Source organism: Hakea prostrata, chromosome 1 (assembly GCF_041222555.1).
Source record: "Hakea prostrata isolate BN-2017 chromosome 1, UWA_Hpros_2, whole genome shotgun sequence".
Lineage (NCBI taxonomy): Eukaryota > Viridiplantae > Streptophyta > Magnoliopsida > Proteales > Proteaceae > Hakea > Hakea prostrata.
This window is the reverse complement of record NC_142600.1, coordinates 51,824,570-51,833,810: the sequence shown is the minus strand read 5'-3', so window position 1 is coordinate 51,833,810 and position 9,241 is coordinate 51,824,570.

Below are 9,241 nucleotides of genomic sequence, written 5' to 3'. Positions count from 1 at the left end.
GTCAAGGAATTCTGGTTTGGTGGATCGTAATGACCGTCGTTTTGTGAGACCTACACCCTACCCCACTCCTACCTTTCGGGCTAAGAGTGTAGGTCGAACACGGGTTTTCAGCAGACCGGCCAGTTTAGACAAGATGGCGGAAACCGACCACCAGCAAGTGCAAGTGCAAGTGCAAGTGCAAGTGCAAGGCCTTTTGTTCGAAGCCCTCTGTTGCAGCCACCCCCGTTGGATGCAACAATCCCGTTTGCTTCTACCGCAAGCAAGCTGGTCATTTTGCTCGTGCTCTGTCCGGGCGGCCCGCGCCAAAGCAGCCCGCCCCTGGTGGTGAAGAGTGCTCCCCGCTCCTCCCTCCGGTAGAGTTTTCAGTATTTCCAGGCTTGAGCAGGATCCAAGCCATGATGTGATTACAGGTACATTGTTAGTCGCTTCTATTTCGCATTTGTCTTATTTGATACGGGTGCATCTCATTCGTTCATGTCATCTCGCATTCATCAAGAAGACTAACCTAAGCCCCGAGAAGTTGTCTAGTTGTTTATTGATTAGTACACCACTGGTCCTGTTGTGAAACTAGATAAGGGGTTATCTAAATGTCCCGTGTTGATTGGTGAGAAGAACTTGGAAGCCAATTTTGTGATTCTTGACATGAAGGACTTCGATGTTATTTTGGGAATTGATTGGTTGACAGCCCACAAGGCTGTGTTCCTTTGTTCCTCAAAGAAGATTCAGTTCCATATCTGTGGAAGTCCGGTCTTTGAATTTCGGGGTGAAAAGAGAAGGGTTTGTAAGAAGGTGCTGTCTCGTGACCGATGCAAGTCTATGCCCTAGTGGATGATGCTTCATCCGAAGGCAAGGGTATAGTGGAGAAAAGAGTCGATGAAGTCGAGTTGTCTGCGACTTTGTTGATGTCTTCCCTGATGATCTATCAGGAGTGCCTCCGGACAGAGATGTCGAATTCTCTATTGATCTCGTCCCTGGTGCTGCTCCGGTATCTAAAGCTCCGTACAGGATGGCTCCTACTGAGTTGAAAGAGTTGCAAAATCAGTTGAATGAGCTCATTGATAGAGGTTTCGTGCAGCCTAGTGTGTCACCTTGGGGAGCTCCGGTCTTGTTCGTCAAGAAGAAAGACGGTAGTATGCGCTTGTGCATCGACTACCGTGAGTTGAATAAGTTGACTATCAAGAATAGATATCCGCTGCCCGTAATCGATGATCTCTTCGATCAGTTGAAGGGTGCAGTTGTGTTCTCAAAGATTGACTTAAGGTCCGGATATCACCAATTGAAAGTGAAGTCTAGTGATATCTTCAAGACAGCTTTCCGAACGCGGTATGGTCACTACGAGTTTAGAGTCATGCCCTTCGGATTGACCAATGCTCCTGCGGTGTTCATGGACCTCATGAACCGAGTATTTCATGATGTGCTTGATAAGTTCGTGATTGTTTTCATTGATGACATCTTGATCTATTCGAAGAGCGATGAAGAGCATGCGAGTCATCTAAGTTTCACTTTGCAAAGGTTGCGAGAAAAGAAGTTGTTCGCTAAGTTTAGCAAGTGTGATTTTCGGCTTAAGAGAGTGGTATTCCTTGGTCATGTAGTTTCAGCCGAAGGTATTCGTGTCGATCCTGAAAAGGTCCAAGTCTGTGGCTGATTGGGAAAGACCGAAGTCGAGAACGGAAATAAGAAGTTTTCTTGGATTGGCGGGTTACTACCGAAGGTTTATTGAGAACTTTTCTCGGTTGGCTGCTCCTATGACTAAGTTGACCAGGAAAGAAGAAAAGTTTGTTTGGTCTGACGCCTGTGAGAAGAATTTCCAAGAGTTGAAGGATAGATTGACAAGTGCCCCGGTTTTGACTATACCTGATAGTTCCGGTGGTATGACAGTTTATACCGATGCGTCAAAGATTGGTTTGGGTTGTGTACTGATGCAACATGGCAAGGTCGTAGCCTATGCTTCTCGGCAATTGAAAGATTATGAGCGGAATTACCCCACTCACGATCTAGAACTTGCCGCCGTTATCTTTGCTTTGAAGATTTGGAGACATTACCTTTACGGTGAGAAGATTGCCATTTTCACGGATCATAAGAGTTTGAAATACTTCTTTACCCAAAAGGAGTTGAACATGAGACAAAGGAGATGGTTGGAACTAGTCTCCGATTATGATTGTGATATTCAATATCACCCTGGGAAAGCAAATGTTGTTGCTGATGCTCTTAGTAGGAAGAACCAGAAGAAGACTTTGGATTTGAATGCTTTGAGTTTACCATTGTGGTCTTCTATTGAGAGTTTTGATTTGGAAATCGTCCCTGAGAATTCTGATTTTATTCTTTCGCCATGACGGCAAGATCTGGTCTTAGAGATAAGATTGTTGCTCTCAGAGTTCGATCAAGAGTTTTTGATCAAAGTTGAGAAGATTTCTTCGAATCCCGAGTCGGACCCCGACTTTGGTATATCCATGGATGGTGCTTTGTTGTTTAGAGGAAGACGTGCGTGCCTCGCAAACGAAGAAGTTAAGAAAGAAATATTGAAGGAAGCACACCAAAGTCGGTCTTTACTATACACCCGGAAGCACCAAGATGTACAAAGACTTGAAGGAACATTTTTGGTGGATTGGTCTAAAGGCGGATGTTGATGATTTTGTTGCCAAGTGTGAGACTTGCCAACGTGTGAAAGCCGTTCGACAACCTCCATCTGGATTACTTCAGCCTCTTCCTATTCCTAGTTGGAAGTGGGAGGATATCTCCATGGACTTTGTGACTAGCTTGCCTCGGACAAGTAAAGGCAATGACACCGTGTGGGTGATTGTTGATAGGTTGACCAAATCAGCCCATTTCATTCCTATGAAGATCACTCATACTCGGATAAGCTAGCAAGGCTTTATGTGGATAATGTGGTTCGTCCGCATGGTGTGCCATTGAGTATTGTTTCGGATCGTGATCCTAGGTTCACCTCAAGGTTTTGGAATAGTTTGCAGAAGGCCTTGGGAACCCAATTGAACTTGAGTACAGCTCATCATCCACAACCGATGGACAATCCGAGCGGACAATTCAGACATTGGAAGACATGCTCGGATCTTGTGTGGTGGATATGGGTGGTAATTGGGATGAACACCTAGCTTTGGTTGAGTTTGCCTATAACAACAATTATCAAGCAACAATAGGCATGGCTCCATTCAAGGCTTTGTATGGCAGTACTTGTAGGACACCTTTGTACTGGATCGAGACAGTGAAAGAAAAGTCTTAGGTCCCGAGATGATTGAAGCTACAAGTGCTATGGTAGATATGATAAGAGAAAGGATTAAGTCCGCCTCATCGAGACAGAAATCTTATGCTGATAAGAGAAGGACCGATTTGGAATTTCAAGTTGGAGAGAAAGTCTTTTCGAAGGTCTCACCAATGAAGGGTGTGATGAGATTCAATGTTAAGGGAAAGCTTAGCCCTCGTTACATTGGACCTTTCGAGATTTTGGAAAAGGTTGGACCCGTTGCGTATCGATTAGCATTACCTCCGCCTCTTGCTGGTGTTCACAATGTGTTTCATATTTCGATGCTCCGAAAATACATAGAGAATCCGGAACACATTTTGCAGCAAGCACCGAAGGACTTAGTGCTGATTTGACCTATGATGAAGAACCGGCCGAAATCTTGGATAGGAAGGACAAGCAGGCATGGGAATCGCACCATTCCTTTGGTGAAGATTCGGTGGAAGAACCATACCCCTGAAGAAGCTTCTTGGGAGAAGGAAGAAGATATGAAGGAGAAGTTTCCTTACCTCTTTGGAAGCACAGTACGCTTTCAATTTCGGGGACGAAATTTCTTTAAGGGGGGGGAGAATGTAAAACCCAGCCCTAACCTTGACCCGGAAACCTTGTTATTTGTAGGTCCGATGACCCGAAGTAAAGTAAGAAGTCAGCTTTGGGCCATCCCAGTGGAGGACTTGGTGTCCGGCTTTGAATCCATGAAAGTTGATGATGAGGTTCTATTTTTGGAAACTGAATCTCGATGAAGATCCGATTAGTTGATGGACTTGGAGTGCTCTCTATCTTGGTTTGAAGGCATTTCTACCTATTAGGTAAGTCACTTGACTTGTGTGCAAAACCCCTTTAGGATTGGATTTGATCCTGGACCTTCAATTCCCTGTTTTGGTCTTGTTGCCGCAAGATTGGTCGATCGATTGGTCGATCGGGCCAGTCGACCAATCCACTCGACCAATGAGTGCTGTCTTTGGCAATTAGGTTGTTCTTGCTCTATTTAAGTCCAATCTCGAGTCCACTTCGTATTTGCTGCCTCCAAACTCTCTGGAACGAACCAAAGACCTCTCGCAAGTCATCTCTCTTGCATCCTTGGTGTTTTCTTGACGGATCTTCGTCGAAACTCTTCTTTTTGCATCAAAAGGTATGTCTACTCTCTCTTCTTCTCCTCCATCTTTGTTTTTCTTTCCTTTTTGAGTTGAGACAGAGAAGAGATGCTGCATTCTCTGTTGCAAACATCTCTCGAACATGTTCTCATGATCATCCTAAGGATTTGAGGCTAGAACAATGATCTTAACCATGATCATTGCAAGCTTTTGAAGGAATCATGATCAAACCATGATCTAATCTTTGTTAAACTTCTAATCTGAATTCTGATCTCTTTGGATCTTCTATGTTGATCATGTTAGTAGTTAATTACTGTGTTTTCCTTCCATGATCCATAATCTATAGATCTCTAGTGTTCTCTTCTACCTTACTATGTGTTCTTCATGATGCATGGTAGTTACATATATGGTAGGTTTTATTTCCTTATTTAGATTTATGCTTCTAAGCCTTGTTCCTTGAAGATCTAAGTATGTTTTCATGATACCTTTACCTGAAGCAATGATCCATCCTCCTATTGTTCTTGTCTTTGTTTTCTATTTCAAATTCATCAAGATCCATGGTTGATTTAATTATGGTAACTTTTTGTTTCCTAATTTGGATCTTGATATCTTGATTTGATTGGTGTTTTGAGGTCCCCTATATGTTAGAATACTACTGATGTAGTCTACCCCTTGATTAGTACCCTTTTGAACCACCAAATTCGGATTTCATATCTTAAAACTCTGATTTTATAGGTTATCGTCGCATTGGTCGATTGATTGGTCGACTGGTCCGATCGACCAATCCACTCGACCAATGAGTACGAGCAACTCCAGAATTGGTCTATGTTAGATGTTTTGGTATCTTTTCTGTTAGGGATCTTTCCTAATATATTGTATATACTTGTTTAGGACCTTCTTCTCAAGTTTGCCGAGATCTTACTTGACTTCTTAGGATTCCTTTGCGAGTTATAAAAGGTAAGGATGGTTATTTCCTTAATTACATAGATAGCATGAATCTAGTTTCTATATTTGAATATCATAGATATGATTCCTAAATTAGATTCTTACAATGATATACTACTGTTGCATAACTTTGATTACGGTAGCATTACTTATTCATATTAAATTGATTCATGTATGATTTACTTACCAATGTTATAAAAGTGATTGTAATTATTGATTTCTTTCCATATATGAAGTTACCATATATGTGATGATATGAATTGATGCATGTGTATGCTTAAGTATGGTTTGGAAAGGAGAGGTGTCCTTTTGACACTACTCGTTCTTGGACTACTACGGGAATATTATGGGATGTTTCCGGAGATGCCCTCCGGGCACCTTCCTAAAGGGGGGGGGGGCAAATTGGGGGGGGGGGGGGGGGGGGGGGGGGGGGGGGGGGGGGGGGGGGGCCCCAAGGGGGGGGGGGGGGGGGGGGGGGGGCGGGGGGGGGGGGGGGGGGGGGGGGGGGGGGGGGGCGGGGGGCCGGCGCGGGGGGGGGGGGGGGGGGGGGGGGGGGGGGGGGGGGTGGGGGTGGGGGGGGGGGGGGGGGGGGGGGGGGGGGGGGGGGGGGGGGGGGGCGGGCCGGGGGGGGGGGGGGGGGGGGGGGGGGGGGTTTTTTGGGGGGGGGGGTGGGGGGGGGGGGGGGGGGGGGGGGGGGGGGGGGGGGGGGGGGGGGGGGGGGGGGGGGGGGGGGGGGGGGGGGGGGGGGGGGGGGGGGGAGGGGGGGGTGTGTTGTTTGAAATTAAGTAGAAGACTTGCATTTGGCTAGGTTTTACCCCGACATGCGGTGTACTTATACCAAATGGTTGTGAGAGAGTGTGTTGACTTAACCCCTGCCATGGTTTGTCCTGAGGGATGAAGGACCCATTACCAATCGGCTGCTCAAGACCGGTGAAATGATCCGTGAGAGAATCCAAGATATCTTTAATGGTTGAGGATGTGAGTGAACCTTCCTAAAGAAGTACGGTGCTATGACTTAAAGCATGTCCGCCAATAGAGACCAGCATACATAGAGTTAGATTCATTCATTCATTGCTTGTCTCATATCATATTGCATTTATGTTTGTTCGGAATCCTGCCATTTATGTTATTATGGATTTTTAATCGCTGCTTTACCGAGTTTCTTTGAAACTCATTCCTTTATTGTACAATGTTGTTAGACTATCCTGCAGTCTTGAGTACTATGACGGTCCCTATGAAGAAGCGCAAGGCGAAGAGGCATATCTCCGGGAAGGTGATTGCGGTTACCACAATTACTCTGAAGATCCCGCGAGTGGTTATGCTCCGTACGATGCTTAGTCCGACCATTGAGTGGAAGCGTCCTTGTGCCATTTATGAGATTTACACTTACAAGGATGTTGTCTATAAAGTGGAGAACAATTTAGTTACCCAATGTACTAGCTACTGGGATTAGATTTTATTTAGTTTATTCTCTTTAGAGCTACTTTTCCGCTGGTTGTAAAGTGGGATTTTTGCCTCACTTTACTTATCTGTTTGATACTCTGATTATATCTACTATTCTGATTCATTTATGATTCATTCTTTCTTTATTGGATCTATGATTTATCTTCCGCACTTTTATTATGATTGTTCATGATTATGTTATTGTTTATGTGGGAGGTTGATCACTCGATACCTGATCTTCGGGCTGTGGATCACACTCTCGGGTATGCCAGATAGGGTACCGGCTGGGAGGGCGTGACAGATAAAGAATTCATGAAAAGCATGTATAGATCTTCTAGAAAAATAGATCTAAGATTGAAGAACATTGAATCTAAAAAAGGAAAGAAGATGAATACATGGTTTCCTTCAAAAGCGAGTGATGATCTTGATGAAGATCATCCATCAAGCTTTAAATCCTTAGGAAAAGAGAGAAGATGAGTAGAGTGATGGTTGCAACAGAGATGTAACATCAACTCTACTGTTCTCAAACAGAAAAGGAAAGAAAACTATGGAGAATCAAAGATAGAGAAGAAAGGAGGATGATCACATACCTTGTGATGCAAAAGCAAGAGATTTGACGAAGATCCGACAAGAAAATCACCAAGGATGCAGAGGAGATGACTTGAGGAGAGCTCTGGTTCGTTCCAAGAAGTTTGGAGGCAAAAAAGACGAATTAGACTCAAAGTTGGGCTTAAATAGAGAAGCCAAGACCTAATTCAACAAAATAGAACCCATTGGTCGATTGATTGGTCGACTGGCTCAGTCGACCAAGTAGAACAACAAGTCCAAAATAGGGAAATGAAGGCTCAGATCAAATCCAAACTTGAAGGGGTTTTGCACACACACCAAGTGGCTTACCTAGTATGTAGAAATGCCTTCGAACCAAGTTAGAGAGTACTCCAAGTCCATCAACTAATTCCATCTTCATCAGGGTGCAGTTTCCTTTTCAGTCCTGAACAAGTTTCCATAAATGGAACACTGTCAACAACTCTCATGGATTCTAAGCCAAACACCAAGTCTTCCACTGAGGTGGCCCATAGTTGACTTCTTGCTTTATTTCGGGTTGCCGGACCTACAAACAATAGGGTTTCTGGGTCAAGGTTAGAGTTGGGTTTCACATGTAACAACCCTCGTATTTCAAACCTAGAATCCGTATTGCAGGTCTGATAACCCGAAGGTCAAGCTAGATTAAGTTGTGGAGTGTCCATATAGAAGTCCATGATCCATACCCTAAACCCATGGATCTAGATTCTCTTGATGAAGAACCTGCCTTGCTGGGAAACTGGATCCCTAGTTGAAGTCAAGTGGTGTTTGGAGATGTCCGGAATGAAGGTAAGATGTGAAATCCAGCCCTATCCTAACCTTGACTTGACCTGGAATCCCTGATGTTTGTAGGTCCAAAGACCTGAAGTGGAGGAAGGAGAGAATTGTGGGCCCTCTTAGTTGAAGACTTGGTGTTTGATTCCGAGCCCATGGACATTGACGATGGTGCCCCTTACTTGGGTGCACTGTCAGTGTTCGGTGAGAAGCTGCACCTAGAAGAGGGGGAGATTAGTTGAAGTACCTAATGCACTTCTGGACTTGATTTGAAGGTAATACTCTGATCTAGACTTGTTGATTGACTTGTAGGAGAAAGCCCAATCGAATTTGACTCAATCTGGCCTTCCAATTCCCTGACCAAAGCTTGCTGTACAAGCTTGGTTGATTGGGCTAGTCGACCAAAGAGGTATCAAATCCGAGAAATTGATGCTTTTTGGATATTTTATTGCTTACTTAAGTGAACCTCAAGGTTAGAACCCTATACTACTGTTAGAGCCTCCTGAGAATGTGGAGAGAGTTTCCCAAGACATTCCCTTGGTAGTGGTGAAGGAATCTGGCATTAATCATTGCCAATCATTGTCTCTCATCCTCAAAATCATCTCCAAGGTATGTATTCTCTCTCTCACTCTCTATTCTACTCTAATCCCTTCTCTTACTTGATGTTGAAACCATGAAGATGGTGCTGCAACCTTGCAACAACCTCTTCATGTGCTCTCTCCTTGCTAATGCTTAAGCCCCTTCCATTTCTACCTATGCTATTCTCCCATTTTGATTCTTAGCTATACATTTCCATGATTTTCTTCATAGCAACTTGATTTCTTGTCCTAAACTGACTTGTAAAGTATGCTAAGTCTGATTCTATGCTAGCATTTGATTCTAATCTATTACTTATCATTCCCCTAGTTGATTCCCCAATTTTCCTTGCATTTGCATTTGATTTCATTATGGAACTTGATGTTTAGTATATAGAACCTAGGGTTTCAAATTGGGGATTCCTAATTAGACCATTGTTTGATGTTAATTCTTTGCTAGATAGTGTTCATTTACTTTTCCTAACAATCCCTCCAAATTTCAGAGTGATCCGAGCTCCGGAAGATAGGTTTCGGATAAAAAATCACTATTTCAGCCCGACACTGTTCACTTG